General features: G+C 34.9%; 1 pseudogene; it reads right to left on the bottom strand.

The window, feature by feature from the left end:
* The window catches only part of LOC122747711, a 63,361-nt pseudogene extending 44,107 nt beyond the window's left edge, over positions 1-19,254 (bottom strand).
* Between the last annotated feature and the right edge of the window lie 649 nt (positions 19,255-19,903).

A 19,903-nucleotide genomic window follows, 5' to 3' on the forward strand; every position in this document is an offset into this window, starting at 1 on the left:
AATGTCTAATTTCTAAACTATATCAGGAACTAAATAAAATTTATAGCAATCCAAGTTATTCCCCAATTGAGAAATGGTCAAAGGAGATGAACAGGTAGTTTTCTGATGAAGAAATTAAAATTATATATTGCCAGATGAAAAAATGCTCTAAATCACTATTAATTAGAGAAATGCAAATTAAAACAACTCTGAGGTACCAAATGACACTTATCATATTGGCTAATATGACAAAAAAGAAAAATAAATGTTGGAGAAGTTGTGGAAAAATTGAAACACTAATGCATTGTTGGTGGAGCTGTGAATTGATCTAACCATTCTGGAGAGCAGTTTGGAGCTATGCCCAAAGGGCTATAAAGCTGTGCATACCATTTCATCCAGCAATACTACAATTAGGCCTTTTTCCCAAAGAGATCATGGAAAAAGGAAAAGGACCCACATGTACAAAAATATTTATAGCTTCTCTTTTTGTGGTGGCAAGGAATTGGAAAATGAGGGGTTGTCCATCAATTGGGGAATGGCTGAATAAGTTGAGGTATGTGAATGTAATGGAATACTACTGTGCTGTCAGAAAAGATGAGCAGGCAGATATCAGGAAACCTGGAAGGACTCACATGAACTGATGCTGAGTGAGATGAGCAGAACCAGTACATTGAACAGCATCAACAACATTATGTGTTGATCAACTGTGATATAATTGATTCTTCTCAGCAATACAATGGTCCAAAATAGTTCCAAAGGACTCATGATGGAAAATGTTCTCCAAATCCAGAAAAAAAAAAAAAGAACAGTGGAATCTAGGTGCAGATCGAACCATACTATATTCCTATTGTTTTTTTATTGCTGTTGTTTTTCTTTGAGGTTTTTCCTTTTTTGCTCTTTTTCTTCTATCATAACATGACTGATGCAGAGGCATGTTTGGTGTGATTTTATACACACACACACACACACACAAAAAAAAAAAACCTATATCAGACTGCTTGCTGTCTTGGGGAAGGGGAAGGGAAGGGAGGGAGGGAGAAAAATTTGAAACTAGAAATCTTATAAAAACAAATGCTGAGAACTATCTCTAGCTGTAAATGGAAAATAATAAGATATTTAGATGGAAATAATCTACCTATCACCTCCTAAAATAAATCCCAAAATAAAAATTTCCAGGATATTATAGCCAAATTCTAGAGTTCCCAGGTCAAGGAGAAAATATTGCAAACTTCCAGAAAGAAACTATTCAAATATTATGGAGCCACAAAATTTACCAGCTTCTATATTAAAGGATCAGAGGACCTAGAATATGATACTCCAGAAAGTAAAGGAACTATGATTACAAGAATAATCTACTCAGCAAAACTGACTATAATTTTTCAAAGAAAAGATAGATATTCAATGAAACAAAAGAATTTTGAGTATTCCTGGTGAAAATACCAAAGCTGAATAGAAATTTTGAAATTCAAATACAAGATTCAAGAGAAACACAAAAAGTAAACATAAAAGAGAAATTAAAGGGGCATTTACATGGTTAAACTGTTTATTTTCCAACATAGGAATATGATAAATGTAACTCTTAAGAACGTTATCATTCTTAGGGTAGGTAGGAGTCTACACTGACAAAGCCCATTGGTATGAGTCAATGACATTTGGATGATGTTAAAAAAAAGACTAGGTGACAAGTCACTGGGAGAAGGGAAAAGAATGGGGAAATTATTTTTTATATTTGTTTTATGAAAAAATCTTATACATATATGTAGTAGGAGGTTAAGGATATAAGATAAAGAAAGGAGGTGATAAAAGGGAAGACATACAAAAAGAGACAAGGGCCAGAAAAAAATAATTTCTTGAAGGGACAGGGTAAAAAGAGAGGCAAAGAGAAACAGAAGAAACAAGAATGGAGAGAAATTCACAGTAGTAATCTTAATTGTAAATATGAATGGGATGAACTCACCCATAAAATGAAAAAGGTTAGCAGGATAGATAAGAAAACAGTATCCAACATTATTCTGTTTACAAGAAACATACTTGAAATAGAAAGACAAATATGGAGTTACAGTAAAGGACTAGAACAGAATCTATTACTCTTCAGCTTAGGTAAAAATGTCAAGAGTAACAATCATGATCTCAAAACAAAAACAAAATTAAACCTAATTAAAAGAGATAATCAAGTAAATGATATTTTTTAAAATAAAAGGTACCATGTACAATTAAATATTATCAATATTAAGAATATGTGCATCAAATGGAAGAGCAAGAAAAAATAATGCAACCAAAATTAGAAGGAAAGCAGGAAGCTGGGGGAGAGAAGAGAAATTACAGCAAATTTCTCTGATAAAGGCTTCCCTTTTTTTGTGGGGCAATGAGGGTTAAGTGACTTGCCTAGGGTCACACAGCTAGCAAGTGTCAAGTATCTAAGGCCAGTTTTGAACTCAGGTACTCCTGAATTCAGGGCCAGTGCTTGATCCACTGCACCACCTCGCTGCCCCTCTACCATTATTTTAAATGAAATTTCTCTTTCTATCTCTTGCTGCTGGACTTTCTTGGTGCTTTATCCACTGTGCCACCTAGCTGCCCCCTTCACTTCTAAAATATATAGGGAACTGAGTCAAATTTATAAAACTAAGAGCCATTCCCCAACTAATAAATGGTCAGATATAAACAGGTAGTTTTCAGAAGAAGAAATCAAAAGTATCATTAGTCACATAAAATGTTCTAAATCACTATTGATCTGATAAACACAAATTAAAACCACTCTGAGGTACTACATCATATCTATAAGATTGTCTAACATGATAGAAAAGGACAAATGCTGGAAAGCATGTGGAAAAATCAGTGTGCTTATGCACTGAGGGTGGAGTTGTGAATTTGTTCAATCATTCTAAAGAATAATTTTAGGGGACAGCTAGGTGCCACAGTGGATGGAGCACCAGAATTGGATTCAGAAGAACCTGATTTCAAATCCTGCCTCTGGCACTTGACACTTACTAGCTGTGTGACCCTGGGCAAGTCACTTAACCCCCACAGCACCCCCCAAAAAAGAATAATTTAGAACTAGGACAAAAGGGCTACAAAATTGTGTATAACATTTGATCCAGTAATACCACTACTAGGTGTGTATGCCAAATAGAGCAAAGAATAAAGGAAAAGGAAATAAAATGTACAAAAAATATTTATAACAACTCTTTTTGTGGTCATAAATAATTGAAAATTGAGGGGATGCTCATCAATTGGGTAATGGTGGCAAGAGCAAAGATGGTAGGGGAAAGGCAGTGACTCCTTGGAACTCTCTCCCAAATCTCTTCAAATAATGCCATAAGACAATACTGGAGCAGCAGAATGCACAAAAGGATAGGGTGAGATTATTTTCCAGCCAAAGATAGCTTAGAAGGTCAGCAGGAGAGGTCTGCTGTTCTGGGGTGGGAGTGGAACCCAACCCCAAGGTTGATCCAGCCCCAGGGAGTCTGCAACAAAGAAACAGACCTCTGGACCCTCTGAATTGGCTGCAACAACAGCTTCTTCTAGAACTAAGCTCACTGTCTGGTGATAGGGTTGAGTGGTTTGGCAGAGGGAGATTACAGGGGTCTTTGCTGGCACTGAGGTGGAACATGGGTGTTTTACCCATGCTGGGAAACAGGAAGCAGACTTGAGTGACAGCGGCCCAGGTGGTAAAGGGGTGCAGGGTCCCCAGAGCTATCAAGCCAGCAAAACAGAAATTTTGTTTTCTAGTTGAAAATCAATTAGGCCTAGGATGATTTTGAGACAAGAGACAGGCCAGCCAAGTGCAGAATGTTCCTCTCTATAAACTGTACCACTTGGGACCAACTGAAGCTTGAGACAATGCAGTCTGGAAGCAGTGCCCCACGTTAAGAAGGAGTTAAAAGACAAATAAAAGACAGGCAAGGTGAGCAGACAGAGAATGATGAGGACCATAGAAAGTTTCTTAAATGACAAGGAAGATTGAGGTGCACCCTCAGAAGAGGATAGCAATGTTAGGGCTCTTATATCCAAAGCTTCCAAGAAAAATATGAATTTGTCTCAGGCCATAGAGTCACTCAAAAGGGACTTGGAAGAGAAAATTAGAGAGGTAGAGGAACAAGTGAGAGTGATACAGGAAAGTCATGAGACAAAAAAGGCAACAGCTTGAAAAATCAAATAGAAAAGCTCTCTAAAGAAAATAATTCTCTATGAATTAGGATTCAAGAAATGGAAGCTAGTGACTTTATGAGAAATCAAGACACAATAAAGGAAATCCAAATGAATAAAAAATAGAGGGCAATGTGAAATATTTCCTTGGAAAAACAGCTAACCTTGAAAATAGAACTAGGAGAGATAATTTGAAAATTATTGGACTACCTGAAAATCATGATCAAAACAAGAGCTTAGACATCATCTTCCAAGAGACTGTCAAGGAAAATTGCCCTGATATTCTAGAAAAAGAAAGTAAAATAGAAATGGAAAGAATCCACTGATCACCTCCTGAAAGAGATCCCAAAATGAAAATGTCCAGGAATATTATAGCCAAATTCCAGAGCTCCCAGGTCAAGGAGAAAATATTATAAGCAGGCAGAAAGAAAAAAAATTCAAGTCCCGTGGAGCTACATTCAGCATAGCATGAGATCTAGCAGGTTCTACGGCATAGAAAATGATATTCCAGAGAGCAAAGGAACTGGGATTACAACCAAGAATCACCTACCCAGCAAAACTATGTATAATCTTTCAGAGGCAAAAATGGGACTTCAATGAAAAAGAGGACTTTCAGGTATTAGTGATGAAAAGACCTGAACTGAATAGAAAATTTGACTTTCAAATACAATATCATAGAGAAGCATAAAAGGTAAATAAGAAAAAGAAATTAACAGGGATATTAAAAACCTAAACTCTTTATATTCTTTTTTTTTTACATATAAGGTATTTTATTTTTTCTGTTACATGTAAAGATAGTTCTCAGCTTTTGTTTATACAAGCTTTACAATTTCAGATTTTTCTCCCTCCCTCCCCTCCCTTCCCCCTTCCCTAGACAGCAGGTAATTTGATACAGACATATATATATCCATAATAACATTAATCCTATTTCTGCTTTAATCCTGTTATAAGAGAAAAAAATCAGGGCAGTAATGCAAAACCTCAAAATAGAAAAAAACAACAACAGCACCCAAAACAAAAGAAATAGTATGGTTCAATCAGCATCTATACTCCACAGTTCTTTTTTTTTTTTCTTGGATTTGGAGATCCTCTTCTATCATGAGTTCCCTGGAACTCTTCTGTACCTTTGCATTGGTGAGAAGAATATAGTCCATAACAGTATGTCAACACTCAATGTTAATGATACCGTGTACAATATTCTTCTGTTCTGCTCATCTCACTCATCATCAACTCACGTAAGACCCTCCAGGTTTCTCTGAACTCCTCCTGCTCATCATTTCTTACAGCACAATAGTATTCCATTGTATTCATATACCACAACTTGTCCAGCCATTCCCCAATTGATGGGCACCCCCTCAAATTCCAGTTCCTTGCTACCACGTAAAGAGCAGCTATAAATATTTTTGTACATGTGGGTCCCTTTCCCCTTTCCATGATTTCTTTGGGAAAAAGACCTAAAAGTGGAATTGCTGGGTCAAAGGGTATGCACAGCTTTATCGCCCTTTGGGCATAATTCCAAATTGCTCTCCAGAATGGTTGGATCAGTTCACAGCTCCACCAACAATAAATTAGTGTTCCAATTTTCCCACAGCTTTTCCAACATTTATTATCTTCTTTTTTTGTCATTTTAGCCAATCTGATAGGTGTCAGGTGGTACCTCAGAGTTGTTTTAACTTGCATCTCTCTAATCATTAGAGATTTAGAGCATTTTTTCATATGGGAATAGATAGCTTTGGTTTCTTCATCAGAAAACTGCCTGTTCATATGCTTTGACCATTTCTCAATTGGGGAATGACTTGGATTCTTATAAATTTGATTTAGTTCCCTATATATTTTAGAGATGAGGCCTTTATCAGAAGTACTGGCCTCATAAATTGTTTCCCAGCTTTCTGTCTCCCTTCTAATTTTGGATGCATTGCTTCTGTTTGTACAGAAAATTTTTAATTTAATATAATCAAAATCATCCATTTTGCATTTTATAATATACTCTATCTCTTGTTTGGTCAAAAACTATTTTCCTTTCCAAAGGTCTGATAGGTAGACTATTCCTTTCTCTCCTAATTTACCTATGGTATCACCTCTTATGTCTAAATCGTGTATCCATTTTGACCTTATTTTAGTATAAGGTGTAAGATGTTGGTCTATGCCTAATTTCTGCCATACTATCTTCCAATTTTCCCAGCAGTTTTTGTCAAATACTGAGTTCCTATCCCAGAAGCTGGAGTCTTTGGGTTTATCAAACACTACATTGCTAGTGTCATTTACTACTGCATTTCCTGAGCCTAGCCTATTCCATTGATCTACCACTCTATTTTTTAGCCAGTACCAGTTAGTTTTGATGACTGCTGCTTTATAGTAAAGCTCCACGTTTGGTACCGCTAACCCACCTTCCTGTGAATTTTTTTTTCATTATTTCCCTGGATATTCTTGATTTTTTGTTTTTCCAGATGAATTTTGTTATTATTTTTTCTAGCTGTATAAAATAATTTTTAGGTAGTCTGATTGGTAGGGCACTCAGTAAGTAAATTAATTTAGGCAGTATTGTCATTTTTACTATATTAGCTCTGCCTATCCATGAGCAATTGATATCTTTCCAATTATTTAGATCTGATTTGATTTGTGTGAAGAGTGTTTGGTAGTTGTGTTCATAGAGTTTCTGGGTTTATCTTGGCAAGTAGACTCCCAAGTATTTTATATTATCTACCGTTACTTTAAATGGAATTTCTCTTTCTATCTCTTGCTGCTGGACTTTGTTGGTCATGTATAGAAATGCTGATGATTTATGTGGATTTATTTTATATCCTGCTACTTTGCTAAAGTTGTTGTTTCAAGTAATTTTTGAGTTGATTCTCGAGGATTCTTTAAGTATACCATCATATCATCAGCAAAGAGTGATAGTTTTGTTTCCTCCTTGCCTATTCTAATTCCTTTAATTCCTTTCTCTTCTCTAATTGCTAAAGCTAACATTTCTATGACAATATAAAATAATAGGGGTGATAATGGTCATCCCTGTTTCACTCCTTATCTTATTGGGAAGGCCTCTAATTTATCTCCATTGCATATAATACTTGCTGATGGCTTTAGGTAGATACTGTTTATTATTCTAAGGAAAGCTCCACCTATTCCTAAACTCTCTAGTGTTTTTATTAGGAATAGGTGTTGTACTCTGTCAAAAGCTTTCTCTGCATCTATTGAGATAATCATATGATTTTGGTTGGTTTTCTTATTGAAGTGGTTGATTATGTTAATAGTTTTTCTAATGTTGAACCAGCCCTGCATTCCTGGTATAAATCCCACCTGGTCATAGTGTATTATCCTGGTGGTCACTTGCTATATTCTCCTTGCTAATATCTTATTTAAGATTTTAGCATCAATATTCATTAGGGAAATTGGTCTATAATTTTCTTTCTCTGTTTTTGCTTTGCCTGGTTTTGGTATCACAACCATATTTGTGTCATAAAATGAATTTGGTAGAACTCCTTCTTCACCTATTTTTCTAAATAATTTATATAATATTGGAATTAATTGTTCTTTAAAAGTTTGGTAAAATTCACCCATAAACCCATCTGGCCCTGGGGATTTTTTCTTAGGGAGTTCATTAATGGCTTGTTCAATTTGTTTTTCTAATATGGGTTTATTTAAGGATTTTATTTCTTCTTCAGTTAACCTGGGCAGTTTGTATTTTTGTAAATATTCATCCATTTCATTTAGATTGTCAAATTTATTGGCATAGAGTTGGGCAAAATAATTCCTAATTAATGATTTAATTTCCACTTCATTGGTGGTAACATCACCCTTTTCATTTTTGATACTGGTAATTTGGTTTTCTTCTTTCTTTTTTTTAATCAAATTAACCAATATTTTATCTATTTTATTGGTTTTTTTCATAAAATCAGCTCTTAGTTTTATTGATTAATTCTATAGTTTTTTTTGCTTTCAATCTTATTAATTTCTCCTTTAATTTTCAGGATCTCTAATTTAGTGTCTAATTGGGGATTTCTAATTTGTTCTTTTTCTAGCTTTTTAAGTTGCATGCCCAATTCATTAATCTCCTCTTTCTCTTTTTTATTCATGTAAGCATTTAGAGCTATAAATTTTCCCCTAAGCACTGCTTTGGCTGCATCCCATAGATTTTGGTATGTTGTCTCATTATTGTCATTCTCTTGGATAAAGTTATTGATTGTTTCTATGATTTCTTATTTGGCCCATTCATTCTTTAGAATGAAATCATTTAGTTTCCAAATGATTTTCATTCTACTTTTCCCTGGCTCTTTCTTACATGTAATTTTTATTGCATCATGATCTGAGAAGGATGCATTTACTATTTCTGCCTTTCTACATTTGACTATGATGTTTTTGTGCCCTAATACATGGTCAGTTTTTGAAAATGTGCCATGTACTGCTGAGAAAAAGGTATATTCCTTTCTATCCCCATTCAATTTTCTCCAGACATCTATCATGTCTAACTTTTCTAGTAATCTATTCACCTCTTTCACTTCTTTCTTATTTATTTTTTGGCTAGATTTATCTAATTCTGAGAGGGGGAGATTCAGATCCCCACTAGTATAGTATTACTGTCTAATTCCTTTTGTAACTCATTTAACTTCTCCTCTAAGAACTTCAATGCTATACCACTTGGCGCATACATATTCAATATTGATATTACTTCATTATCTATAGTACCTTTAAGTAAGATGTAATTTCCTTCCTTATCTCTTTTAATGAGATCTATTTTTGCCTGCACTTTGTCTGAGATAAGGATTGCTACCCCTGCCTTTTTTACGTTAGCTGAGGCATAACATATTCTGCTCCAGCCTTTTACCTTTACTCTGTGTGTATCTCTCTGCTTCAAATGTGTTTCTTGTAAACAGCATATTGTAGGGTTCTGGTTTTTAATCCACTCTGCAATTCGCTTCCGTTTTATAGCAGAGTTCATCCCATTCACATTCACAGTTATTATTACTGACTGTCTATTCCCCTCCATTCTATTTACCCCCTTTGTACTTTTCCCCCCTTCTTTCACCCTATTCCTCCTCACCGACATTTTACTTCTTACCCCTGCCTCCCCCGATCTGCCCTCCCTTTTTATCACCCCCCTCTCTTTTCTTTACCCTTTTCTCCCTTGCTTTTGTCCTCCCTTCTATCAGTCCCCCCTTTCCCTTCCCCTTGTGATTCCCTAAAGAATGAGTTAAGTTTCTTTATCCCAATGAACATATATATTATTCCCTCTTTGAGTCAAATCTAATGAGAATAGGGTTGAAACAATGTTCCCCCTTCCTTTCTTTCCCTCTATTGTAATAGGTTTTTTTTTTCACCTCTTCATATGATATAATTCATCCCATTCCACCTCCCCTTTCCTCTCCTCCCCATAGACTCCCTTTTTAATCCCTTAATTCTTTTTGTATCATCACATCAAAGATAATTTATATTTATACCCTCTATATAAAGTCCTTCTCTCTGCCCAAATACATTTACAGTTCTTAAGAGTTATGAGTATTATCTTCCTGTGTAGGGATATAAACAGTTTAACCTAATAGGGTAACCTTTTTTTTTCCCCCCTCTGTTTATCTTTTTAAACTTCTCTTGAGTCTTGTATGTTGAGATCAAATTTTCTATTCAGTTCTGGTCTTTTCACCAGGAAAGATTGAAAGTCCCCAATGTCATTAAATGTCCATCTTTTCCCCTGAAAGAAAATGCACATTTTTGCTAGGTAATAGATTCTTGGCTGAAATCCAAGCTCCTTTGCCTTCCAGAATATCATATTCCAAGCCTTGAGGTCCTTTAATCTTGAAGCTGCCAGGTCCTGAGCAATCCTGACTGTGGCTCCATGATATTTAAATTGCTTCTTTCTGGCTACTTGGAGTATTTTCTCCTTCACCTGTTAATTCTGGAATTTGGCTACAATATTCCTTGGAGTTTTCCTTTTGGGGTCTCTCTCAGGAGGTGATCAGTGGATACTTTCAGTGATTATTTTATCCTCTAATTCTATGATATCAGGGCAGTTCTCCTTAATAATTTCCTGGAATATGGTGTTTGATTCTTTTTCTGGTCATGGCTTTCAGGCAGTCCAATGATTCTCAAATTGTCTCTCCTCGATCTGTTTTCCAGATCAGTTGTCTTTCCAATGAAGTATTTCACATTTTCTTCTATTTTTTCATTTTTTTTATTCTGCTTGACTGATTCCTGGTGTCTCATGGATTCCTTATCTTCCAACTGTCCCACTTTAATTTTTAAGGCATTGTTTTCTTCAGTGAGATTATGCACCTTTTTTTCCATTTGGCCAAGTGAATTTTTTAAGGTATTGTTTTCTTCAGTGAGATTATGTACCTTTTTTTCCATTTGGCCAAATCAATTTTTTAAGGCTTTGTTTTTTTCAGTGAAATTATGTGCTTCCTTTTCCAAGCTGCTGATTCTTTTTTCATAGTTTTCTTGTTTTGCTTTCATTTCTCTCCCCATTTTTTCTTCTACCTCTTGCAATTGATTTTTAAAATCCTTTTTGAGCTTTTCCAGGAAGGCTTTTTGTTCTTGCGACCAATTCACCTTCCCTAGTGAGGCTTCAGATGTGGGCAATTTGAGGCTATTGTCCTCATCTGAGTTTGTGTTGGCTTCTTCCCTATTGATACAGAAGCTCTCAATGGAGAGGGCTCTTTTTTGCTTCTTACTCATTATTGCAGCTTATTTATTTATTCTTTAAGTTGAGGTCTGCTCTGGGGGCACCAGGGTCCCTGTTTTGGGCTTCTTGTGCAGGGGTATAGGTGCTGTGTGACCAGGTTTTTACTCTGAGGCCTTTATGGTGTGTAGAGATCCCCCGCCCTGCACTTCATGTCTGATTGTGCTCAGCCAGCCAGGCGCCGGCGTCTGATCCTGCCTGACCTGTTCGTGGCCCTCTCGGCTGGTGCAGGTAGGTTTTTCCACTGTCCTTCTTGGCCACCAGATTTTTGAACCAGGTTCCAGGGGCCTCAGTTGTTCGGCTGTGGCCCGCAGCTCCTGCTGACTTGCCCCGACCCCCTCGGCGCTGGGTTGCTGCCCTGCGTTGGGCCTCCCTTTTGCCCGAGTCAGACCGACCTTTTCCTGCAGTCTTCTAAATTATCTCTGGTTGGAGGACTGTGTCTCTCTGTCTCTTCGCAGCTTCTGTAGTTTCAGAATCCGTCCAGAGGCTTGATTTAATGTTCGTCTTGAGGGAACAGAAGGAGAGCTCCGGCAGCTTGCTGCTTCCTCTCTGCCATCTTGGCTCTGCCTCAACTGTTTATATTCTTACATGGGAAGATGATACATCTAACTCTTAAGAACTTTCTCAGTATTAGGACAGATGATAGGAATACCTTTAGACAGAGGGCACAGGTGGGAATTGATTATGAAGCAATGGTATATTTAAATCATTTTTTATCATTTTTTGTGGGGTCATTGGGGTTGGGTGGCATGCCATGAGTCAAGCAGTGGGTGAGTGTCTTCCATCTGAGATTAGAATTGGGCTTAGGTCCTCTTGAGTCCATGGTGGGTACTTTTTCCAGTTTGTCACCTTGCTGCCCCATGATGACACCATTAGTGTAAAATAGTTAATAGTAACTATGAAAAAAATTTTGAAGCAGAGGCAAGAGTAATATAAGTTAACAATGATGATTGATGGATGGATTGATGATGATTGGATGGAGAAGAGAATTGATTAAGGAAAACTGATTGATGATGAGGTCTGATTGATGAAGATAATGATTAATCTTGAAAATATGGTTTGATTAATGATAATAAGGATTGTTTGATGAAGATTGATTATGATGATGATAAAACATATGATAAATACTTTGCTGTGCTACTGTGAAGAAAATCCTTTGTCAGGTATAAGGTACTATATAAGTGTTACCTATTACTGTTGTTGCAAGAATCAACCTCGTGTATTTATTTTAAGGAAATCTCTCTTTAAAGTACTATACAAATGTAGTTTACTATAGAAGGAAATGATGTGCAGGATGATATCAGAAAAACCCAGAAAGACCTGAATGAACTTATGGAATGTGAAATGTACTATATAAAAAATAACAGCAATACTGCAAGATTATATTCTGTGAATGACTTGTTTTTTTTCAGAAATGCAATGATCCAAGATAATTCTGAAGGTATTATGAAAAATGTTGTTCATCTACAGAGAGAAAACTAATGGTATCTGAACACAGATTGAAATAGAAATTTTTTGTGTTACTTTATCTGAAGTTTTATTTTTGTCTGTTTTCTTTCACAACCTAACTAATGTGGAAATGCTGCCTCCAGTTAAAAATTTTAAAGAATTATTACATGTCATTATACCATGTTTATATCCCTAGCAGGTTGCTAACTATTGAGGCTTAATGCTGTAATTTCTTCATTCTGACTCCCCCCAAACTCAATATAATTCTGTTGCACTTTTCACCAGTTTTTGGTCAATCATATTACCTTGAAACTTGAAAATAAAGCTATTAAATAATGTAATTCAGTTTTCCTTGAAAGATGTTTCAGGAGGAGTTAGCAAAAGCATTTTCAAAAAGAAATATAGGGCAGCTAGGTGGTGCAGTGGATAAAGCATCAGCCCTGGATTAAAGGGAACCTGAGTTCAAACCCGGCCTCAGACACTTGACACTTACTAGCTGTGTGACCCTGGGCAAGTCACTTAACCCTCATTGCCCAGCAAATATATATATGTGTGTGTGTGTGTGTGTGTTCCTGATAAACAGAATAATAGAGTACTTTTAACTCTTTAGCCCTATCTTAGGGGGAAAAAAAAAACAAACTTTGAACAAGTCATGAAAGAATTCCCAAAGGGAAAAAAAATAATCCCGGGACTAAGTGGATTTATAAGGAAATCATACCAAACTTTTTTTTCAAAAATTCTAGTGTTACATAAATTGGTTCTAAACTTGGTAAAGTTCCTCTGCCAAATTCATTTTCTGACTCATGAATAATAAAACAGAGTAAGCAAACAATAGACCAATGTTCCTAATAAATATTAATTTTAAAAATTTTAAACAAAATATTGTCAAGCAAACTATAGCAATATTTAACAAAAATTATACACTATGATAAAACTGGGTTTATACCAGAAAAGCATAACTGGATAAATTTTTAAAAACTATAAACATAAATGACCATGTGAATAACAAAAGAATAAAAATCATGTAATTATTTCAATAGATGCAGAAAACAACATTTTAAACAAAATATTGTCAAGCAAACTATAGCAATATTTAACAAAAATTATACACTATGATAAAACTGGGTTTATACCAGAAAAGCATAACTGGATAAATTTTTAAAAAACTATAAACATAAATGACCATGTGAATAACAAAAGAATAAAAATCATGTAATTATTTCAATAGATGCAGAAATACAACTTCCATTCCTATTAAAAAGCAACAAAAAATCCCACTGTTAAAAACATAGAAATAGGGTGCAGCTAGGTGACACAGTGGATAAAGCCCTGGCTCTGGTTTCAGGAGCACATGAGTTCAAATCTGGCCTCAGACACTTTACACTTACTAGCTGTATGACCCTGGGCAAGTCACTTAACTCTCATTGCCATGCAAAAAAGGAGAAAAAAGACAGGAATAAATGAAATGTACCTTAAAATTGTAAATACTATCTATCTGAAACCAAGAGCCAGCATTAGCTGTAATGGGAATAAACTAGAAGGTCTTCCAATAATAAAAGGGGTAAAAGCAAGAATGTCTATTATTACATTTGGTAATCATAATGCTAGCAACAGAAATAACAAAGGAAAAGAAATTAAAGAAATAGGCATAGGAAATGAAGGAGCAAAATTAACTTTTTGCAGATGATGTAATGGTTTACTTAAAGAGTCAAAAAGAAAAAAAAACTACTTGAAACAACTTTGATAGGGATGCAGGATATAGACTAAACCCACAAAATAATAACCAGAATTTCTTATGTTATCAACAAAATTCATCAGGAAAAGTTTGAAAGAGAAAAGTTTTGGACATGGTTAGTATAAGGATTTATTTTGCTTGAATATACAGGTTTATAAAACTTTTTTTTTTTATTCTTGCCTTCACAACTGGAGGAAGGTGAGAGGGAGATGTATAAAACAATTTGGAACTGCAAAGAAATAAAATTGAGTTTAAAAAACAAACTATATACTGAATAGTAAAGAGTTAAGAAAGCAAATGTTCATTTCCCTCTAGGTAGAATATAAGCTATGTTATATGTCTGCAGGAATGTATGACATGTTCAGGGAGGACTAGCACTACCGGTATCAGGGCTTGCTAAGCCCTTTTTTAGGGTTGCTCATATAACTTTGATGTTCACCTTTCACCCAACTCTCACCTGTGTCTCTAAGAAGCTGTAGCATGTGTAGCAGCCACACCCTGTTAAAACCACTTCAGCAGAAGGTCTAAATCAGTTTAAAGTAATCAACAGTCCTGAAACGTATCCATGAATAAGAAAGATGTCTATCCAACGTATGTGAAGACTTCCCCGATGGAAAGAGTAGATGAGAAGATTTTTTTTTCCAATGACCATGAAGGCAGCTGAAACAGGTGCTGTGGATAACTTAGAGCTTGGTTAGACAACAAGGATGCCAAAGTCATCCACTGCATCCCAGCCATCACCAGTCACCTTTACCTTTACCTTGGAAATGGACTTTGATGACTCCAGAAGAGAGAGTAGGGCTCATGACTTTGTAAAACTCTACCTCACTTAAAGAAAATTCATGCACACATCAAGATATCACCTCATAATGTTATTGTTCCTCTTTGAAACAAAGGACAAACAACAATATATGTCTGCAAGATGTTAAACAAATAGTATCCAAATAGCTGAAAATGTGCATCCCACAGAAAACATTAAAGATGCTGAGATTAGGCAAGGGCTAGATACAATTCATTCACAAAAAAAACCAAAACAAAACAAAACAAAAAAACCCATGAAGGATATATACAATAAAATACACCCCAAATAAACGCATGAGGGGAAAAGAAGATAGGCTTTTCACTTGATAAAACCCAAAGTTAATTATTTTGTGTGTAGTACTGGATCACTATGATGTGAAGAGAACATGAGCAATCTTAAGTACATTGGGAAGACCCAAGTGGGGAACTCATGGAAGCATATGAGCAAAAAATAAGTTAGCATGGCAAAAGTAAAATGATCTGTAAACTGTATAATTGAGAAAATATCCATAACTATGACACTACATATTTATTGTTATAATTTCAGAATTAATTAAATAAAAACTGACACAAAGAAAATGTGAGGAATTGAAGAGGATATATATGTGTGTGTATATATATATATATACACACATATATATGTGTGTGTGTGTTTGTGTATATATACATATACATATATATATATGTGTGTGTATGTGAAATGGAGAGATATGGGAGAGTTTTCCAAAGTATTATTAACTAAATTTCAACACTAAAAGAAGAAACATTATGGGTTGGGGTAAGTAGAATACAGAGGGATCTGTAGTAGAAAGAGGGTTATCACTTGCACAGTTCCTAAGGGTAAGGGGGCAGGGTGGGGAAGAGGAGGGAAGGAGACAGTAGACTGTACACCTTCATTAAGTGGCCAATAGGTGGTGACACTGGAACAATATGGCCAGAGTATTATCAATTACAAGGAGTGGGATGGAAGCTCTGTACAACTCAATATTTGTATGTCTTTGGAAGAAATGGTGTCCCCTCCCTGGATGTCTTCAAAAGCCATATGGCCCATTTTGTTCTATGTTGTTGAAGGGATTTTTAAGGTAAATATTTGAGTAGTTGGCTTCTAATGTTTCTTTCAACTCAGAGATTCTATAATTGTGTGGTAAATATAGATATCTGCACATAATAAATGAATGTCTCTCATATAGATTATAATATTGAACTCTGAAAAAAACTACCTACAGTTCAAGACATTCACCCCCAGGAAACTAATTTTGATTCAGCCTTGCTTTTAGGAAGGCTTGTTCCAAAAAACAATGTTTAAGTTATAACATGTATATACTCAATCAAAAAGCATTTATTAAGTATCTATTATATGCTAAGCATTGATTTTGCATCTGGAAACGCAAATTAAATATATTTTAAAAAACCTTATTCTCAAGGGGGTTATAATCTTTCAAAGGAGACAAAGAGGACATATGTAATATTATATATGTGTATATGTACGTACATATACAAATTGATAGGTGAAAGAGAGAGAAGGTAGTTAATTACAAAGTAGTGACAGAAGGAGTAGTTGGGGGGATCAGAAGAATCTTCATGTTCATTCGATGCTTGAATTGCCTTTTTCTCAGCAATGTGTGGGTTGCAATCCTCATCATTAAATAAAAGTCATTAATTAATGAGATCAAAGAAAGACCAATTTTAGCATTAACTAAAGTTTTTGCACAAATATGAAAAGAAATGATCCTAACAAATTGCTTCTGTGATTTAAATATGTTTTTGATACCTAAAGCAGTGAGTGACAAATCAGAGAATGAAAGCTGTAATGTTACTCATATAATATTATCAAAAAGTTTACAACACCATATTTAAAAGATTATATACTGTGAAGTTCAAATTTATAACATTAGTGCAGGATAGAGTTTTGTTTTATGAAAACTATAAATATAAAGGACATAAGAACATAATCATTAAAAATAACCTGATTATATTATTAGATTTCAAAAAGGCTTTTGAGAAAATCCAATGCCCATTTCTTCTATTAAAAAAGAGAAAATCTTAAAAAAAAAACAGCACCTTTAAAGTGTCTATCAAAATCAAGGTCCAACATTTTATTCAATGGAGGAATACAAGAGGACTTTCCTATAACTGAGAATAGATGCCTATTCTCAGCACTCTTATTTGATGTGATGCTAGAAGTGTTTGCCGTGGCAATAAGATAAGAAAAAGAAAATGAAAGAACAAGCATAGACAAAAAGGGAAAAAATAGAACTTTTCTTCAAATGATATAGAAGTCTATGTAGAGCAGGGATTCTTAAACATTTTCCATTCATGACCCTTTTTAGCCTGAGAAATTTTTATGCGATCCCAGGTATATAAGTATATAAAATAGGTATGCAAATCAAATATTTACTGACAAATTTTTCATGACCCCCACGTGCAGTTATGTGTCTCCATATGGTATAGCAATCCACAGTTTAAGAAGCTTTGATGGGGTCTATAGGTGGCACAGTGGAGAGAGCACTGGCCCTGAAATCAGGAGAACCTGAGTTCAAATCTGGTCTCAAGTAAATTGACTCTTACTAGCTGTGTGACCCTGGGCAAGTCACTTAGCCATGATTGCCTCAAATATCCATGGCCATCTCCAGGCATCCTGAAACACATACACATACACACACATATACATATACATATGTGTATATATATATGTATATATATATATATATATATAGTGTTTATGTACATACACACACACACACATATATATATATATATATATATATATACATACATATCTATATCTCTATAGCTAGCTAGCTAGCTAGCTAGCTATCTCAGGGTGCCTGGAGGAGAGAGTGAGGTTGGTGTCTGCACAGTCCTCCCTCACTTAAATCCAATTCAGTGCAAGTCTTGTCATCACCCTGATGTTGTGGTTCTGTTTGACCATGAAGGACAAATAACAAGAAGAAGCTTTGACATAGAGAACACTAGAGATGCAATTAAGCAATTAATTGAAACAAATCTTGAATTCAAAGTAAAATATAAAAAAATTAAGTATATATAAAATTTAGTATCTATTTATGTATTTTCAGAGGAGATATAAAGCATATACACATAAACCATTAACTTTTCTATATATCACCAAAAAACTCAGTTGGAAGAGATAGAAATAATTCAAAATAATTATACAACATTTAAAATCTTTGAAAGACCACCAGAAACTTTAAAAAGAAAATAAAGTTTACAAAAATAACTGTAGATCTAAATAAATAGTGATGGAGGTCTAGTAACAATTATACCTCCAAAAATGAAGAAAAGGAGGAAAGTAGGGCCATTAAAGCATATAAAATATATAGATTATAGAATGAAAGTTAGAAAGAGACATAGAAAACCTGTCAGCTTTGAAACTAGCTTATTGAATTAAATTCAATAAATACTTATTAAGTACCTACTGTGTGCCAAACACTCCACTAAGTTCTGGGGATAAAAATAAGAAAAATGCTGATAGTTCCTATCCTTAAGAAGTTTATAATCTAATGATGAAAGATAAATACACAAAAGGAACCTAGGGGGCATTGATTATAGAGTCCATTCCAAGTATTAAAGCCATTGGAAAATGTTTCCCCTGTGAGCCCTCTGAGCCCCCTTTAAAAGGAAGCATTGAGAAAAGTTTCTTGCACTGCGTGTTCACATATAATCCTTTTATTCTATTCTACTTTGTATATGATATTCATGATTGTTGGGATTTGTAAAGATTAAAACAACAAAAAATTAAATAAAAACAACAAACAACAACAACAAAAACTTGGAAAAAAAGTTATATAATCCTTAACTAATCAGGAAAAAACAAACTAACAAAAACAGATGCTAATGGTCCTCTACATATTTAACCTCATTGGTTTTCTAAGAAGTTACTATTTTTAGTAGCTTTTTTTTTCTCTTTAAGAGAATTATATATCTAAGACAGGAGACCTACATCTTTATCTGAGAGGACTATCATAGCAAGCTAACTTTTCACAGCTTTATTGATAAAAGTTATAGCAACTTCCGCTCCCTGTCACTCCCCCAATACCAGCCAAGGGCACATTTGCCAGTTCCTTCCCATCTGTCTGGCTTTAAGTGCAATTCTGTGTGATGGCAGATGGGTTGCCTATATGACTTCTCAAGGTCTCTTCTAGGCCCATATGTTTATGATTCCTTGACATCCTCCCTTCCCCCCCCATGAAATTCCCTCTCACAAAATCCCACCTAAATTAACCCGAGAGCTCTTTCATTTTTAAAAGGTTTTCAATAAGGGTTAAAATGTCCTGTAATGTAACTGGATATTTTCTATTAATAAACTGAGATGTACTTGCAAACACAAATCATTTATGGAGAGGTTTTTTTTTTTCCTTTTTTTTTTTTGGCAGGGATAGAAGGAGGGTGCAGGAGGTGAAGAATGGTAAAATACTTTCAAAGTTATTTCATCTCCAATCTTCAAATACATCGCTCAAGCATGTGTTTGCTTAACACAAACTTAACCTGATCTAACATGCGTAGTTTGACCTAGTGATCTCTACGTCTACTATAGTTATGTCAATCTTATGACATATTAAGAGAAAGAACTTCAAGATTTCCCTGCTGGGAAACTGACAGAATCAGTTTGCATGAGAACCCTTCCCTGTGTAAGAAAATTCTTATTAATTAAATTAACAGAAAGCAAGAAAAAGATTTGCATTTTGAGTCCAAGGTAAAAGTTAGCCAAGTCAATGGCTCTGAACAACACTGCTGATGTACTACAACATACTGATTTCAGACAACAGAAAGCCAACAGTGTAAGACACACTTTCTTGTCAGCTCTTACCACACTGGTGAGAGTAAAGCCTAGCCTTGTGATTCATTGGAAACAGACTAAATATGTTAGGATCATTAAGACTAAATGTTTGGACTTTCTTTTCTTGTTTTCCTAGAATTCCAGCTATGAAAATATTTTCAGATAAAGGTTTTAAATACTATTGATTTGTGGCATTTATTTGAAGAATCTTATTACTGTTCACCAATTCCAAAAATGTTAACATTTCAGGATATAACTATGTGTGTTTGAATTTAGGTTTCTGGATGTGAAGATCTCTGAGCAGATTGAGTCATATCTATTG

This window comes from Dromiciops gliroides, chromosome 3 (genome assembly GCF_019393635.1).
Source record: "Dromiciops gliroides isolate mDroGli1 chromosome 3, mDroGli1.pri, whole genome shotgun sequence".
NCBI lineage: Eukaryota > Metazoa > Chordata > Mammalia > Microbiotheria > Microbiotheriidae > Dromiciops > Dromiciops gliroides.